Source organism: Pararge aegeria, chromosome 2 (assembly GCF_905163445.1).
Source record: "Pararge aegeria chromosome 2, ilParAegt1.1, whole genome shotgun sequence".
In the NCBI taxonomy this organism is placed as follows: Eukaryota; Metazoa; Arthropoda; class Insecta; order Lepidoptera; family Nymphalidae; genus Pararge; species Pararge aegeria.
In genome coordinates, this window is record NC_053181.1 from 10,035,827 (window position 1) to 10,052,136 (window position 16,310).

The 16,310-nt window shown below is 34.6% G+C and overlaps 1 protein-coding gene across 1 annotated transcript in view; it reads left to right on the forward strand.

Moving 5' to 3' along the window:
- The window catches only part of LOC120631581 (alpha-catulin), a 106,533-nt gene that overhangs the window by 33,862 nt on the left and 56,361 nt on the right, over positions 1-16,310 (forward strand). The gene's annotated exons all lie outside the window — the stretch shown is intronic.

Genomic DNA, 16,310 nt, shown 5'->3' on the forward strand with positions numbered 1-16,310 from the left:
ATAAATAATTAAAGTATTAGTATAATAAATAGACATAGGTTTTCGCTTTTATACCGCTGGGTATATATAGGGGTAACCTATACACTTTTTTAATCCTCAGCCTATATAAAAAAACTGCAATTTCGCAATTTTAATGCAATTCGTCTGTTAGCATACGGGTATGTAGAGTTGCCGCAAAAAATCGTTTAGTATGTTAGGGTTATATTTAACCCTAATAAGTTGCTAAGCGGAACTTTATCGGTAAGGAGATACTGCTACCCACGGCCGAAACCTCTCACCGGACAAAAAGAGGAAAAAGTTGTCATAAGTATCGTGTGATCTTAAAACATATTCTTCTGTCTAGTTTGTTTCTTAAACGTAATCATGTGGCGTGTTGATCGTCGAATTTACCATACTTCTTTCCAGATTTGCTATGAAGCAAATTCAATTTTATCACAAACCTGCCAAAATCAACGGCTATATTGAACTTGTTTCGTTTCGAAACTTAAGAGAGACCCTTTAAATTGTCAAACATTTCATAAACTTTTGGGCGAAACAATCAGGCTATTCGTAGAATTTCAGCTTTAATTATAATTGGATCAATTCCAGCTTACTGAAAATTTTAAAATGGTAAAATTTAGCATTCAATTTATCATTTAATTAATAACACAGAAACGGTTGTAGTTTGCTGTGTTTACTGAATGATCTTTTATATTTAGTTTTTTTTACATCGTATAGTCAAATTTGTTTATGCAAGAAACATATTTTTTCATTATTAACAGAACCTAACCACTCATAGTTTTTAAGCAAATCATAGTTATATAAGACACTAGTTGTACCCTGCCACGCTTCGCTGTGGCACATTGTGATTGAATAGTTGAGAAAAATAGATAAAAACAATCCTTGATGCGTATAATATATCATGCTAAAATTTCAGCCCGATCATTTCAGAACTTTTTGAGTTTTTGAAGCGTACACAAACCAACATAACATTTTTATATATATAGATATGTGTTTTAGCACTAAAGATGTCCCTCCTACTTCCAGAGGCAACCAGTATTATTTGGAAATTATAGATAGTTGCAATCATTGACTGCAAATCGTACATAGACTCTTCCGCACTTAAAGTTTTAGTAGTAGTACCTATTAAAGCATTTTGTGGCCAAGCTTTTCCAGGGAATTCCCTACTACCCCCTTGCCTATTTAAGCTGCTAAGCTGCGGTCCGAAGGGTGTCATTTCATAGGATGTGTTCCTTGCATGGCATTCAAAGTGTTCCTCTGTTTATGTAACAAATTATGGTTTTTAAGGACCATTAGGTTACCACAGCTTGGTCCATCATTTATTACTATAAAAAAAACCTTTAGGATGTTATCAACAATTATAATTATATAAATAATTTTAACAATCTCCTCTCCGGCTAAAATTTTTCGAAATATGATAGTAAGAGACCTTAATTTAAGAAACATGAAACTTTTATTAAATTTTAAGTCTGTGGGAATTTTAGTATAAATTTTTCATTTTTTTTTTCATTAACACCCCCGTAACCGATTTTGTGACTTAAACTTCATTCAATACATTCTTGTTTGCTCGTAATATAGCCCAAAAAAATTCTGTCCAAATTTCATGTCTAAAAATGTTAAATTTCAAAATTTAGTTTTTTATGATTTTTTCTAATCATTAACGCCCCCGCTATACACTTCGGAGATTTAACACTTATAAAAAAGTTAGCCTATCCATTAAGTCAATGTATCCTCTACATGGATGCAAAGTTTCAATACAATCGGATGTATAGTTTAATAGTTTTAACGGAACAACCGTAAAAACTTTATAGATTTATATATTAGTATAGATAATATAATCCGTCCGTGAAATCCGTCTCATTGAAAGGGTGCAAGTATTTAAACCCAAGAATCATGTTTTGATATATCTTTCAACTGGACCTTTTCCGATGTCTCAGAATATTATTTGAATGATTTACGAGGCACAATGACGAACGTTTTCTATGACAAATATACTTTGTCATAAAACGCTTGTACATAGAATACATGTCATACCAATCGGATGACAAAGCGAACGGCACACAAAAGATTAATAGACCAGTTTCAATTCGAATAGGTCCGTACTTACGTTGCGTGACCCGTGTTGTTAAGCTTCAATCTCCCGACCTCTATGCTTGCAAATCCTATTGTAAGGGTACAGAAATCAGAACACAGTATCTTTACCAGGTACAGGTAAATATAGAGGACCGCACTTCTAAATGACTTGCACACAATAATCATATCAAATCCTGGCTGAAGATTACAATTTTCTAAATATATCCTATCTATAAGCAATTTAAAGGGAATTAGAAGCTTCCCGCTTTAAATCGATAGGTGGTGGTTATCCCACAAACAAAAACTTTCCCAACGAGGGATGACGGAGATAGGCGGTCGGTCGTGGCGGTAGTGTTGTGAATACGCAAGTGTATATTCTCGCCGAGTTATCTTTAAGGAACACACAGAGTTTTTAGTGGGTGAAAGCGTCGCACTAAGCACTCCGTTTTCTACGTTATAAAAGAAAACAGTCCATCGAAAAAAACATCCAAAAGAGCAAATCTATCTTCAAGTTAGAAAAAGACATGGATTTATGTGTCGACCGCACATCATCATCATTATATCGACCCATTACAGGTAATGACATTGTCGCCCACAATGAGAAGGGGTTAAGGCCGTAGTCCACCATGCTGGGCCTGTGTAGATTGTTGGACTCCACACGTTTACAACATTATGGAGCACTCTCAGGCATGCAAAGAATGAAAGTTGTGTCGAAGTCCTACCCACTGAGCTATTACTGCTTTAACCGCACATAACGTGGAAAAACGGCAAGAAGAAGAAGATTCTATGCGTGGACCCGAAATATCTTGCTAGCCACCAGTAGATAAGTCTTCATCCGACCACACGTAACGCGGGAAAAGAGCAAGAAAAAGAAGAGGATCCAATATGAAAGTGGACTAGAGATATTTGGCTGGCCGGTTTACCAGTAGGTCAGTTAATTTATCCCACCAATTTATCTTTAGAGATATTGTATTACTGTCTTGGTACAAATAATTCTTGATGATCTTACTGAGAAAATAAATTTCCTTCTAATTAAAACTTTTTAAAAATTCAGTTTATCATAAAAAAAGACTGCATCTTTGAATAAACAGAATAAAAGTTGTCTAAAGAGAGTCTGAATGGAACAATGAACTCCAATTTATTCCAGTCACACTCGATCAATATCGCAAATGAGAATAGTCACAATCGTCGGAATACTATTAAGCCGGCAGTTGCCCCAGATATAGGCAATACAAAGGATTTTTTAAACACCGGAAATGCACTAAATGATTTTTTCGTATAACTTTGACAAAATCGTATTTTTTTGGAAGAAAACCATAAAAATTGTTTTATTAGAACTTTTTTCAAAGCAAGCTTTTACCTGTAATGACTATCTTTAAAAAATCCAACAGAGAAATACACCCATGGAACTTGTTCTTCACAAAATTTATGACGATTTTTCACAAATCCCGTGGGAACCCTTTATATTTAAGGGATAAAAAGTATATGCTACTATTCGTCCTTTCAATTTACTCTATGCCAAAAATGAAGCCGATTGGTTGCTTAGTAAGGGCGTAAAGGATGGACAAACAAACAAACAAACACACTTTCGCATTTATAGTATAAATAAGGAAGCAAGGATTAACAATGAGCACGCCGTGTAGGGACGGCTGATCAGAATATAGTTGTCACGGTTTCCCGCGAGTGCCGTACGAGGCGACTTAGGAAATATAAAGGGGAACAGTCAGCAGCGTTCTCTGTGCTATTACTACTACTATCTACTGCGATCACGAACCCCAGCCCAGCGCCCCCGAGCGTAAAGCCAGCACACCGTTGTATTAGTGAGCAAACCCTCACATTGGGTGATGATGATGAATTTGTTCTTGGGTGATATCCTTATCATTCCATTCATTCCATTGCAAGACACGTCTTTTGATTGGACTTTCACTGATTGTGTCCGGCAGTTCAATCCAAGAGTAATCTAGAATACTCTGGAAAAGTCGGATAGAATTATAAACAATTTCCAACCGAAAATTTTACAACCTTTCTTTACTTAAATAGCAAAAAATCTGAAGAAACCAAGTTTTTTGCGAATTTTGTTTCTTTACTTAACAAAACTAAACAAAACTATATTATGATATTTTGAGATTGCTATTTTATTTATAAAAAGTATACAATAATAATTTTACACCACCTATTTGTTCTCGCTCTTGTTGTCTCCTAATCTTAAGGTTGCCTGGCAGAGATCGCTTTTTAGCGATAAGGCCGCCTTTTGTATTCTACTCCAGTTTTTTTGTGTTTCTCTCTATTCGTCCTTTATTTTCCTAACTGTGTAGTGGTGTACAAATAAAGAGTTTAAAAAAAAAAAAATAATAATATTGTTAGGTAGCTAGAATATATAAGATAATAGCCCATTAATTTTCCCAGAGTTTCCTTAATAATTGGAAAATGTAATATGGCTGCATGGAAACGTAAATGATCTGTTTTAGTAATATAGTTAGAAGCTTCGTATGAAAAATGGTGATAGCCTTGTGGAAAACAATTCGGCCGCCCTTTCGGGGGGACCGAGTTCAATCGAGAGTTTAAACAACAAATACTCACATTATTTTATTTTATATAATTAAATATCACTTGCTTTAGTAGTAAAAATCCTGCATGACTTAGAGTTCTGCATATTGTTCTCAAAGGTGTGTGAAGTCTAACAATCCGGCCTCAGCTCATCTCATTCCTTCGATGATAATATTAGTAGTAGATATACCAGATAGTTTCCCATGAATTCTCCTAGTTAGAATTTCAGTTAACCTATCCGCACTTTACCCTTATCTAAACCCTTATGATATAGGAAACCCGTGTCCTGTAGTGTGCCGGTAATAGGGAAAATAAGGGATATATTTACCATCCAAATTCGAGACCAACATAAACGCGCAGGAGAGAAGACCCGGGCCCTGTATTGACCAGTATAGTATTGATGATGAGGGATATACTTTCCATCCCAATTCATGATCTACACTTAAATCATTGTGATCTAAATCCGCATCTCTCCGGAAACCGAGGCCTGATGGTTTTCCAAATAACACATGTTGCCCATAATTATAATACCTACATAATGAACTAAAATCTTTTGATAACCTACCTCAACAAACTAAATCAATATTCGCCAGCAAGTTAAAAACCCATTGACCTACAGCTAGACCGTTGTTGACCAACAAAAACGTTAACGCATTTGCATATCTAAATTATGCAAAAAGTTAATATGCTTTAGTGCAGTAGTAATTCCATTTACTGGACAAAAACGAATACTGAATTGTATTTAGAACCTTAATGTGCATAGTTACTACAATACCAAGGTATGTGGTAAAGCTGAAACAATTTCACACCAAATAACAAAATTTTAAATAAAGAACATGAATGAATGAATGAATACACTTTTATTGTACACCACATAAACATATAGTAAAATTATAAATAAAAATACTAATAAATTATTAATAAACGTGAACTTAGTTTCTTTATTCAGTTCCGCTAATTATGATTTCAATATTAGTCTTGGAAGGAAGAAAGCATCCGGTTGCCAACGACGCAAATGGTTGGAATATATAGGAGAATGGACTGGACTAGACGGCCAAAAACTAAATTAAGTGGCTTTAAACAACAGAAGCTTTTCCCATGCTTACCATAAAACTCCACGGCAGTTGAGCAAGTATTAAAATCACTTCGAAAATAGCACGCAATGATAATGACTTGATAAAGCTAGATTTTATAACTTCACTTCACACTGTAAAAAGTGTGATAAGGTTTTCATAATGCCCGTGGCTGGTGTTATTTGAACTCTATACGATTGAGAAATAGTTTAGATTTAGATTAAGATTTATTTATTTAGTACTTTTAGGTATACATATACATATATCACACAATACTGTAAGTTTGGCCGTCTTTTTAACATAAATACCATAAGTTTGCCTGCAAAGCGGCAGGATTGTGTAATGTGTCATCTAGTTATTAATCACTTGGAACGATTTGAACATAGCCTTTTTCATTCAATAGATTATTGCTAAATGAACGGAAGCATAAATTTATATATTGTACACCCAGAAACACATACACTATTATCTCAAACGAAAAATAACTACAGTTGTCCATGATACTAGACAGATTTTTCTGCAAAGGATGCAACCGGAATAAATCTTTCGATTTGTTTTCTAATCCTAATATATCGTTCTTTATGCTCAGTCCAGCTGATCCCGGATTTTGGTGACAAAGCATACGGCACAAAGGGAGTCGTATTGCGGTATCGGCTTAAAATTTATGTGGTGTCGTGGCTTCGGAGCGCTTGTAAACTGAAATCTTCTCTTACTGGTATATCTCGTACATACTCGTACATGTTTGTATCAGATCTTTTCAACATACCTACTGCGATTAAGTTTATTTCTAAATGAGCATGTCAAGACACGGCTAACTAACTATTAACTTAACAATATAAAAATTAGTAATTAATTTAAATATAATTATTTGGATACCATTATAACAACTATCATCGCTGGAACGTTTTGTTGATATTTATATACAAGCATAGAACAATCCTAGTAAGTTACGTAGATGATAAAGAAGCTTCCGTATACGTAATTACTCATAATAGGTTGCTCTTAATCTTGAATAGTTTGAACGGAAGAGAGATGATGATAACAAACAAACGCCCCGGATTAGTTTGTTATGAGCGTCTATTCAGAGCGGGGAGTGATAACAACGCCCGTAGCTTTCGTTTTAAGTTTGCAAATGTTGTTATCACCATCATTGTCACAAAATTATATTATGCACGTGCTAAAAAAATATAAAAGGATGGAAGGCCAAGGTATTCAGATATTCACTTCAATACCCACAATGTTCAGGATGGCACTTAGATCTTTCATTAATTAACAGTATTATTGAAGCTAAATACCTAGTTTCTCATATTAAAGTATTCATTTTATAAAAGACATCATTAAAGCCCACCAACCTGCTTTAGAGCAGTGTTGGTGGTCTGTACTCTATAAACCTGACTTCCCAACGAGTGAAATAAAACAACTAGACTGACTCTAATACTGTATATTAGGCTTCTGTATAATTCAAAATTCATTTATTTCAAGTAGGCCTAATATAAGCACTTTTGAAACGTCAAGTATGCATGTTTGTGTGACTCTACCACCGGTTCGGAAAGCAGATTCTACCGAGAAGAGCCGGCAAGAAACTCAGTAGTTGCTCTTTTCCAACATCAACATTTACAATCATTTTGCTATCTTGCGGGAGATGAGAGCGAGGCTGGCTGCTTCCATTCTACCTTGTCATTGAGGAATTCATCAAATGTATAGTAACCTCGCTGTACTAGATGCGTTTTTACACATTTTTTAAATGTATGCATTGGTCAAGAATTTCCTTAGGAATCATGTTGTAAAAGCGTATACTCAACCCCACAAAGGAGTTCTGCACCTTTCGCAGACGATATGCAGATATCACTAATTTATGACCGTTTCTGGTAAGTCGATTGTTAATTTCAGCTTTTGATTTATAAAGAGTAATATTTTGCCTCACAAAGACTATATTATTATAAATGTATTGCGAAGCTACTGTAAGAATACCTATTTCTTTAAATTTTTCACGAAGCGATTCGCGTGATCCAAGTTTATATATTGATCGTACGGCTCTTTTCTGTAGTATAAATATACTTGCAATATCTGCAGCTTTTCCCCACAGCAAGATCCCATAGGACATAATACTGTGAAAGTATGCGAAATAAACAAGCCTAGCTGTTTCAACATCGGTAAGCTGTCTAATTTTCCTGATTGCATATGCAGCTGAGCTGAGTTTACTCGCTAGGCTTTCTATATGGGTACCCCACTGTAGTTTACAATCTAAGGTCACTCCTAGAAAAACAGTGGAGTTTTCTATTTTAAGTGTTTCTCCATTTATTATGATGTTTTTATCAATTTTTTTTACGTTAGGCAAAACAAATTCCAAACACTTGGTTTTTTTTTCATTTAAAAGTAAGTTATTAACAGTAAACCAATCTGACACATGTGACAAAGCACGGTTTACGTCGTCAAAATTATCTTTGTTTCTATCAGTCTTAAAAATGAGAGATGTATCATCTGCGAACAGTACAATCTCACAAGTGCCCCTGACATGGTGTGGCAGATCATTTATATACACCAGAAACAATAAGGGACCCAAAATTGAGCCTTGTGGGACACCCATTAAGGCAGATGATCCCTTAGACTTTATGTCTTTTACGCATACCCTTTGAACTCTATCACTTAGATAAGAGGCAATTAAATTATATTAAGGTAACAAGTATTATTCATATTACTTGTTACCTTCAAATGACTCTACTACCAGTTCGGAATGCTGTCTTCGGCAGAGAAGACCACTGGCAAGAAACTCTACCGTTGCTCTTTTATTCAATCAATTAAAACAACTTATAAACACAATTACAACATTGTCATATGTAATAACGCTAGGCCCTTTGATACAAGACATATAAGACAGGTCGAACATAACTACTATTATCACTTATAACATCAGGACTTTTGGAACAAGTTGTTTGTATAGAGCAACCTCTGCTACATAAACTGTCGGTATAAAGTTATGCTAGGGCTCCATATATGATACCTAAATAAACCAAAAGATGATATATACTTATCTGATGCAACATCAGGTACCAACATAGTACCAACAACTTATCTCAACTCCATCACCAATACATACGACTCTTGTTTCGTCACAACAATATTTCCTTAAGTATATCGTTTCCATTATAAATCATCTATTCCCAATTTGTAACGTTCTATCCACAATACTTTACTTAATCTCCTTTTCTCAATTAATTCATTTTTTTAAATCCGAGCTAACTTTTCTTTCCCGCCAATCTAACTTGTCAAACTCGCGTCTCCCGCCATAGATCCTATATTTTTCTTTGACAGTCTACTAAAGGCCATTATTCTATTTTCAATAGGTACACTATCAATGAGTATACAATCTATGATTTGTTGATATTTAATATAATCATCGGGTTTATCATAGATAAAGTGCTATAATTCCCTATTTCCTAACAAACGCATCAAGATGCCTTCTAGACCTATTTAAATAAGGAAAATGTTGTCTTTAGCTATAAGAAGTTTTGATAGCTTTATACATTTTTACAAGCTGTTACCTACAACCGCGTATGTTATGGTCTTTAGGCGCAAAATCCATGGAACTCGCGTCATCATCCCTGAACGCTTTTCACGAGATAAGTATATGTGTACTACACACACACCTATATGGAGCTGGTTTGATGATAAATGAGAACGTGGTCATTGGACCCATAGAGTTTGGGATTTTTGGATTCGTCCTTTTTAGTAGTAAACAGAATATAGTGATAGCGTTCTGACTAAATAGCGTCAGTATTAAAAGCTAGTTTTTTAAAACATTTTCAAATAATATAATTAAAATAATTATTTGAAATGAAAAACTTATACGTAGAAAAATGTTTCCATAAAAATATTTAAAAGAAAAACATTTCATTGTATAAATATTAATCAAGCCGCGCAGTGCTTTTCATTTCACATTCATCTTGTTTACTTTCCCGAAGGAATTTGTACAACACGTCGCTAGTTCAGGGCTGCCATGTGTTCCGGTGTGTCGGGACTTGTTCCGCTTGATATCTGTATCCCGGTTGATAGGGGAAATTTGACAATTCCGCAGTAAATATTACATTACCGGTGGCGGTGGTAAGACGAGAATTGCTTCGAGTAGAAAATCTATTCAGTCGTCAAATATTGCGCCATGAAGAAGACTACTGGTAGTTATAGATAGTATTCATGGTATAATATATATCTAACAAAGTTGAAAGTACCAGTTTTATATAAAAACTGCTAGGTCGAAAAAAAGTAATTAGGTAGTGCGGTACTACATCTTTAAGCATGCTACAGTATAATGGAAAGATATTGACTTCTAAATATTATGATTGCGATTATAAATGGCAATGGCCTACTCCAGTATATTTAACGCAAAAAAAAATCTCCAACCATATTGAAAATAAAAAAAAGGTTGTTGCCACACGTACTTTTTATTACCACAAATCACCTACTTGTGTGCATGTTAGGCCGACTGCCAATGGTCATATAATATAAAACCTGGTAATACTTGTTAATTATGTTGAAAATGAAGAATTTTCGGAGAGAGCTAAAGTCGGAGTGTGTATTTCTGCGTTATTGAATTAGAAATGATGAACTTGATGAAATACGTAGAAGAACGAAAACGAAAGTTACTGACTGACGTAGCACAAAGAATCGCGAAGCTAATGTGGCAATGGGCAAGGCACATAGATCGTAGAACCAATTGATTTTGGGGTCCGAAGTTGCTCAAATGACGACCTTGCACTGATAAACGCAGCAATGGTAGTCCCCAGTTAGGAAGACGAGATCAACCTGAATTTCAGTCGAAGGTTATCAAAGGAAGCAACTGAACGGAAGCAGCACAAGACGGTGTAATGTGAAACTCCTCACAAAACACCTAAACCAGTGGACGTACATCGGTTGATATGATGATACTGTTAAGGTTGGAAAATATCGACTGTTGAGATTCTTGCCCGTTTCTTTTCGGTAATATCTGGTTTCCGAGTCGGTGTTAGAGTAACTAAAAACAGAGAAGCTCGACGATTCGAGCTCGAATATCCCGTAATAAAGCAGTGCAGATGATGATGAAGTACGACAGTTTAAGCAATCGAATTGGCAATTAATCGTGGCAGTCATCTTGAATCGACATCCAACTCCGTTTAATTAATCGCCAGCACTAGAAACTAATATGATAATACAATACAATTCATTAAGATGGTTGATTTAGGTATAAGCTACGTGTGTTGCGGGCAATACGTATTTTGCTTCTTTCTTTTGCTAATTGTTGTCATCTAGCTACATTAAGGTAAACATATCGCACGATTTCGTCAAAGAAAACTAAACGATGCAGCTTGGAAGAAAAAAAAAATCAAGAAACCCAAACATAAGTTCGTTGCATAAAACAATATATGCATTAGTAATTTTTCGCATATCAATCGAAATTCAACTGATTACATAAAAATTTAGCTTCCTGCACCTCAAACCAACTCTAACTATCCTAATTAAGTACGTTTCTGTAGGGTTAAAAGTTTTCTCTTGGGGTATTAATTTTAATATTTCAACTAGGTATAAAAATAAGGGGAAAAATCCAAGATTACCTTCCCAGTTACCCAGTTACACAGTAGATACAGCTTGACTAAAATAATGTTTTATTGATTCTATGATTCATGTTCGTAATACCTACTACTATTAGTAAAATCTTTTCAATTTTATAACAATCAATGAAGTGAAACACGTCAGCTGCAAATGTTTTTTTAAGTACATTAAGGCATGCCAAGAAAATTGTTGGGTATTTGCACCTATTCCATATTTCATCGTTTAAAGTGCCATACCGCGTAATTAGCACTGTTAAATACCACGTAAGAAAAACTATATATTAGTGATTTATACAATACCAAATAAAATTAGGCTCAAATTCATTAAATTGTAGTTGTTATATACTTGGAAAAAACAACGCGTAGTCCAAGCATTCGTTTAATTCAAACTGGCTAGTTACACACAATCCGTTTTAAGTTCAACATTCATTATAAATCTTTCAACATATATACTACAGTAGGTCAATACAATAATCCTTACTAATATTATAATAGCGAAAGTGCGTTTGTTTGTTTATTTCATTGTCGTCCTTGCTTAACGCTCTAGCCAAGGAACTAATTGACTTGATTTTTGGCACGGATTTCGTTGCAAGGACGAAAAGTAACGAAGGCTACTTTTATCCCAGGACAAAAACGGTTCTCACAAATTTGTCAAAAACTGTAATAAACTCGAGCGAAGAACGCGGGATATATTAGTTCGTAGTAGCTTATAAAGGTAAACACTGTAAGATAAAGTTTCTTTAAGTTTTTTCAACGTGCTTTACATAATTGTAAAGTGACTAGTCAGCAAACTTGCTTTGTGTTGATCTAAGCAAATTTGATGCATTGGTCTACACATTATTCCGGGTACTTTTATTTGTCACTACAACTAACTAGCCGCGTCTTTAGCTACTAGTTAAGCTTTTTCGACTATAATTAATCTTGACCACAATAAGTAGGTAAACATTTAATATTAAACAAAACGCGTGCGGTCAGAGAACCGACAAGGCGAAGTTAATAACTAAAACAGTTTTATTAAACTGGAGTATGATATTAACATCGAAAAAAATCTTTTGTCTATTATATATTCATCAATATCTACAACAACTATAGCGCTTGTCGATAATATCCGACGTTACCGAACCGAATAACGCTTTTCCTTACGTGAAAATTTCTATCGGGTCACTGCTACCAGAAGGTGAAAACTTTCTTTAAAAAATATGTAATTTCCTTGCGTAATAGTGCGTGATGAACTACAAATAAGGGCAATTATCCAAGCTACCTACCCAGTTACGCAGTGACACAGCTTTGACCAAAATAATATAAGAAACAGTTAGTAACATTTTTATACAAATTATAATGATATTTCAATTAATGATTGAAGTTAAAATATACGAAAGAGATTTTCGAAGTAGGTTAATTTCAAGTTAAATGGAAAAATATTTAGCAAAGAGAAACTGGCTAGCTCACTCAGAAGCTAGTTCAAAAGACATTAAATACGAAGCGCTGCGCTATGTCGAAACAAAGAAAATGCAACCTTGACCGCCTTTCTACCTTGTAATGTATCAACCATTACAATTTATTTGATACATTGTAAGGTGGAATTAACCAACTTAGTCTAGTGGTTACCATGCTAGTCTACGAATAACAAGGTCCTAGGTACAATTCCCACGTCAGGCCAAGTAATGTACATATTGTATATATTTTTTTGTCGAAAACTATTTTTAAGAAGGTAGAATAGTAGTAACAGAATATACATTAATCGGAGAGTACGTTAAACTATGATACTATATCGTTACAACCCATGTAGATAAAGCTGAGTCTAAGCTGAAAATCTCTCTATGGTATGCGAGAGAGGAATATTTGAACTTCTTAAGTTGACGGTCCATCCATTTCAATAAATATAACGTCAAACTGTGCAATAAAAAAATCCAGTTAGTCCAGGGCCAGTTAGTATAAATCAGGAATTAGTGGTACGAAGTGATTTTTACTAGCGAAAGTTTTAAAAGCTTCATGCATGCTGGAACTGATTAAAGATTACATTTAGCACTTCTATAACTTCCCTACGATATTCAATACCTACTGAAGATAATATTTGTAAAAGTCAATTTACTTGATTTTTTTGCGTTACGTTTATCTTGATGCATTATATCGATGTTTTGATTCGGCATACATAATACGGGTGCTATGGTAATATACTTCTGTCTTATAGAAAGACCAATGGTGTCGTTTTGATATACAAAATTCATAAATGTTTTACGTCGTTAAAATAATAAAATTGAATCTTGCTCGCCATTAATTATACATAGTAACTATGAGTTTATTAATGAAGATCGAATCGTTGAAGCATACCTAGTAAATGGCGTGTAATCTTCCGAGAATTTCGTCCGATTCTACGAAATGTAGGTAAGATAACTCCTTGGCGAAATGCCACGCCATATCGGTGACAGCGCTACAAACAAAACCGGAAAATGAATAAAGCAGCACTACTTCTATTTAAAACTACTGTGGTAAATAAAATTGTGCTATTATTCCTGACTTTTTGGTTAGAATCCCCGCGGAAAAGTAAATGCGTTCTTATTTAATAAAAGACAAATGGTAACTCCATTAACATGTTGAAGTAAAACCTCCACGAATTCATAAATATATAGACTTTATATACATATATTATAAATAAGCAAACACTATAACCTTCTATGGTAAGGAACATATGGTTAGTGGTTACCCCAGTAAGTAGAGAGCGATGTTTACTTAAACATCGCTTGATAATCAATGGGGTTCTGTGGATATAATTATTATATTAATAGTATTGTTTGCTATTAAGTAAAATTTAATTTAAGTAAATAAAATATCACATGCTTTAACGGTAAAGGTGGGGAACCTACATGCGTGAGAACTAGTTCTTCATAATGTATTCAAAAGCGTGTGAATGCTACCAATGTGCAAATAGCCAGCAGTGTCGTGGACCACGACCTAAACCCTTCTCATTCTTTGAGGAGACCCGTGCTCTATAGTAGGCTGGTAATTGCTGGCTTGATAATGAATAAGCCCAACATACTTCTTTGGAAATAAAGTAGCTTGATGACTTTTTTCCGGAAAGTTACGTAAATGTTTACTCCAGGTCAAAAACAAAACCGTCTGTATGCGGGTGAGAAAGCAGCGAAACATTATATCCCTACTAATATTATAAATGTCAATGTAAGTTTGTTTGTTACGCTTTCACGCAAAAACTTCTTAACCGAAACCCCTCATTTAAGGCTTAGCGATACTGAATAATTTAATTTTTTTTAGATCTACAACAAAATTAATGCCACATCAAAAAACAAAATCAAACGCAGACGAAGTCGCGGGCAACAGCTAGTAATTTAATATAGTTTTACAAAATCTGTAACTGTGAACGACGTCAAGCTAACGTGCTACATCCAGCACGGGTAATGACGCCCCGAGGCAAACACCGAACCGGTGACTGCTACAATATGGATTCCATATTTTACAAGATTCACCTTGTGATATAAAAATCTTAACTTATATTATACATACAAATATATTATACTATCCTTCTTTCATGCATCAATCAGCCAAGGATTGCTTTTATTTATTTAGACTTCACTTCTTTATTTCACGTACACAACAATACGAGATACAAAAGAAAAAAATATATATAGTTGTGTGCAAACGCGGCCTTATTACTAAAGTAATCTTTTACAGACAATTATTTGACTAAGATGAACTGCAGCACAAACAATAAAAGCTAAATACGCAAAAAACAAAAACAGGTGAAATTTCAAGTGCTAACTATTGGTGGAATAAAAATAAAAATAAAAACTTAAGTGCATATTAATAATATAACCTGTACATACTAAAATAGATTACGGAATTTAATGAAATATTAAAGTATACCTACCTAATAATGTTTTCGATTTTTACTCTTATTTCCTTTTATATAACTAGAGCACAATGTATGCTAGCCTAACTGCGGGTAGATCTCGTATAAGTAATATAAATTCATCTTGCTTTACATGTCAGATGTGCAATAGTGCCCTATTTCAGCAGCGACATGTTACAATGACGCGAAATATTCGGAAAAATATCTGGAGATCACGTATAAATGTAATGGTAGTAAATCCGAACTGTCACAATGATAACAACGTGATGCCGCTAGTCTACACTTCATTGAGATGAATTTGCCAAGAGAACACACCTTGTGTAAGAAAGATTAAATACTACACCAGACGAAACTAAATTCGAAGCAACGGACGATCTAAACTTAAACGTTTTTATTTTCCGACTCTTTGATATCACCGTTTTAATAGACTCTTCTGAAACATCATTACATGTATATTAAGTTTATTAAAAAACGAGTACAATAAGCAGATAAGGAGAGCCTAAGTTAAGTCAAACTAGCAATAGCTGTTCTTTAAAAATTTGTAGAATGCTACGCTTGTAGACTGAAGACACTGCGTTAGGTAAATGTCGCGAAGTTTTGAGTATTATGTGTTCAAATGTGTCTATTACATGGATCTGGATGGATCTACGAGTATGTCCAATAAGAGCACCATGCTTTCGAACCGTAGCTCGCAAAATTATGTCTATAACTGGGGGAGTCGGATGATGAAATTTATTATATGTCAAATGACACTTCTTTGGCAGTTGCGTCTGCCAACAACAAGTGCCACAGGAAGCACAGTAGGAGCTATACAGAATTTTAGGATAGGCCTTGTAAGAGTTATAAAAAGCCTACCTGTAGTTTTTATAACTCGCACTAGAGATTTTCTTCATTTTATATCATCTGCATATCCTGTGCAAACCCTCTATGCACGCCACTGTAATCTTTGGTTATCTTCACGTTATCATATGACAAAAATAACCCCGTTTTTACGGATCGGACGCATCACGCAACGGATCAAACTAGGACTATAGGTATGCTCTCTCCGTAAAATGTTATCGATAAGTAAGTACTTACCTATATCAAATGTAAGAGTTCTAAAACTTCTCAACTAAAGCCATTACTGTAAAATATCCCGGTTTTATGTGTTTGCTTAAAGTCGTTTCGAAG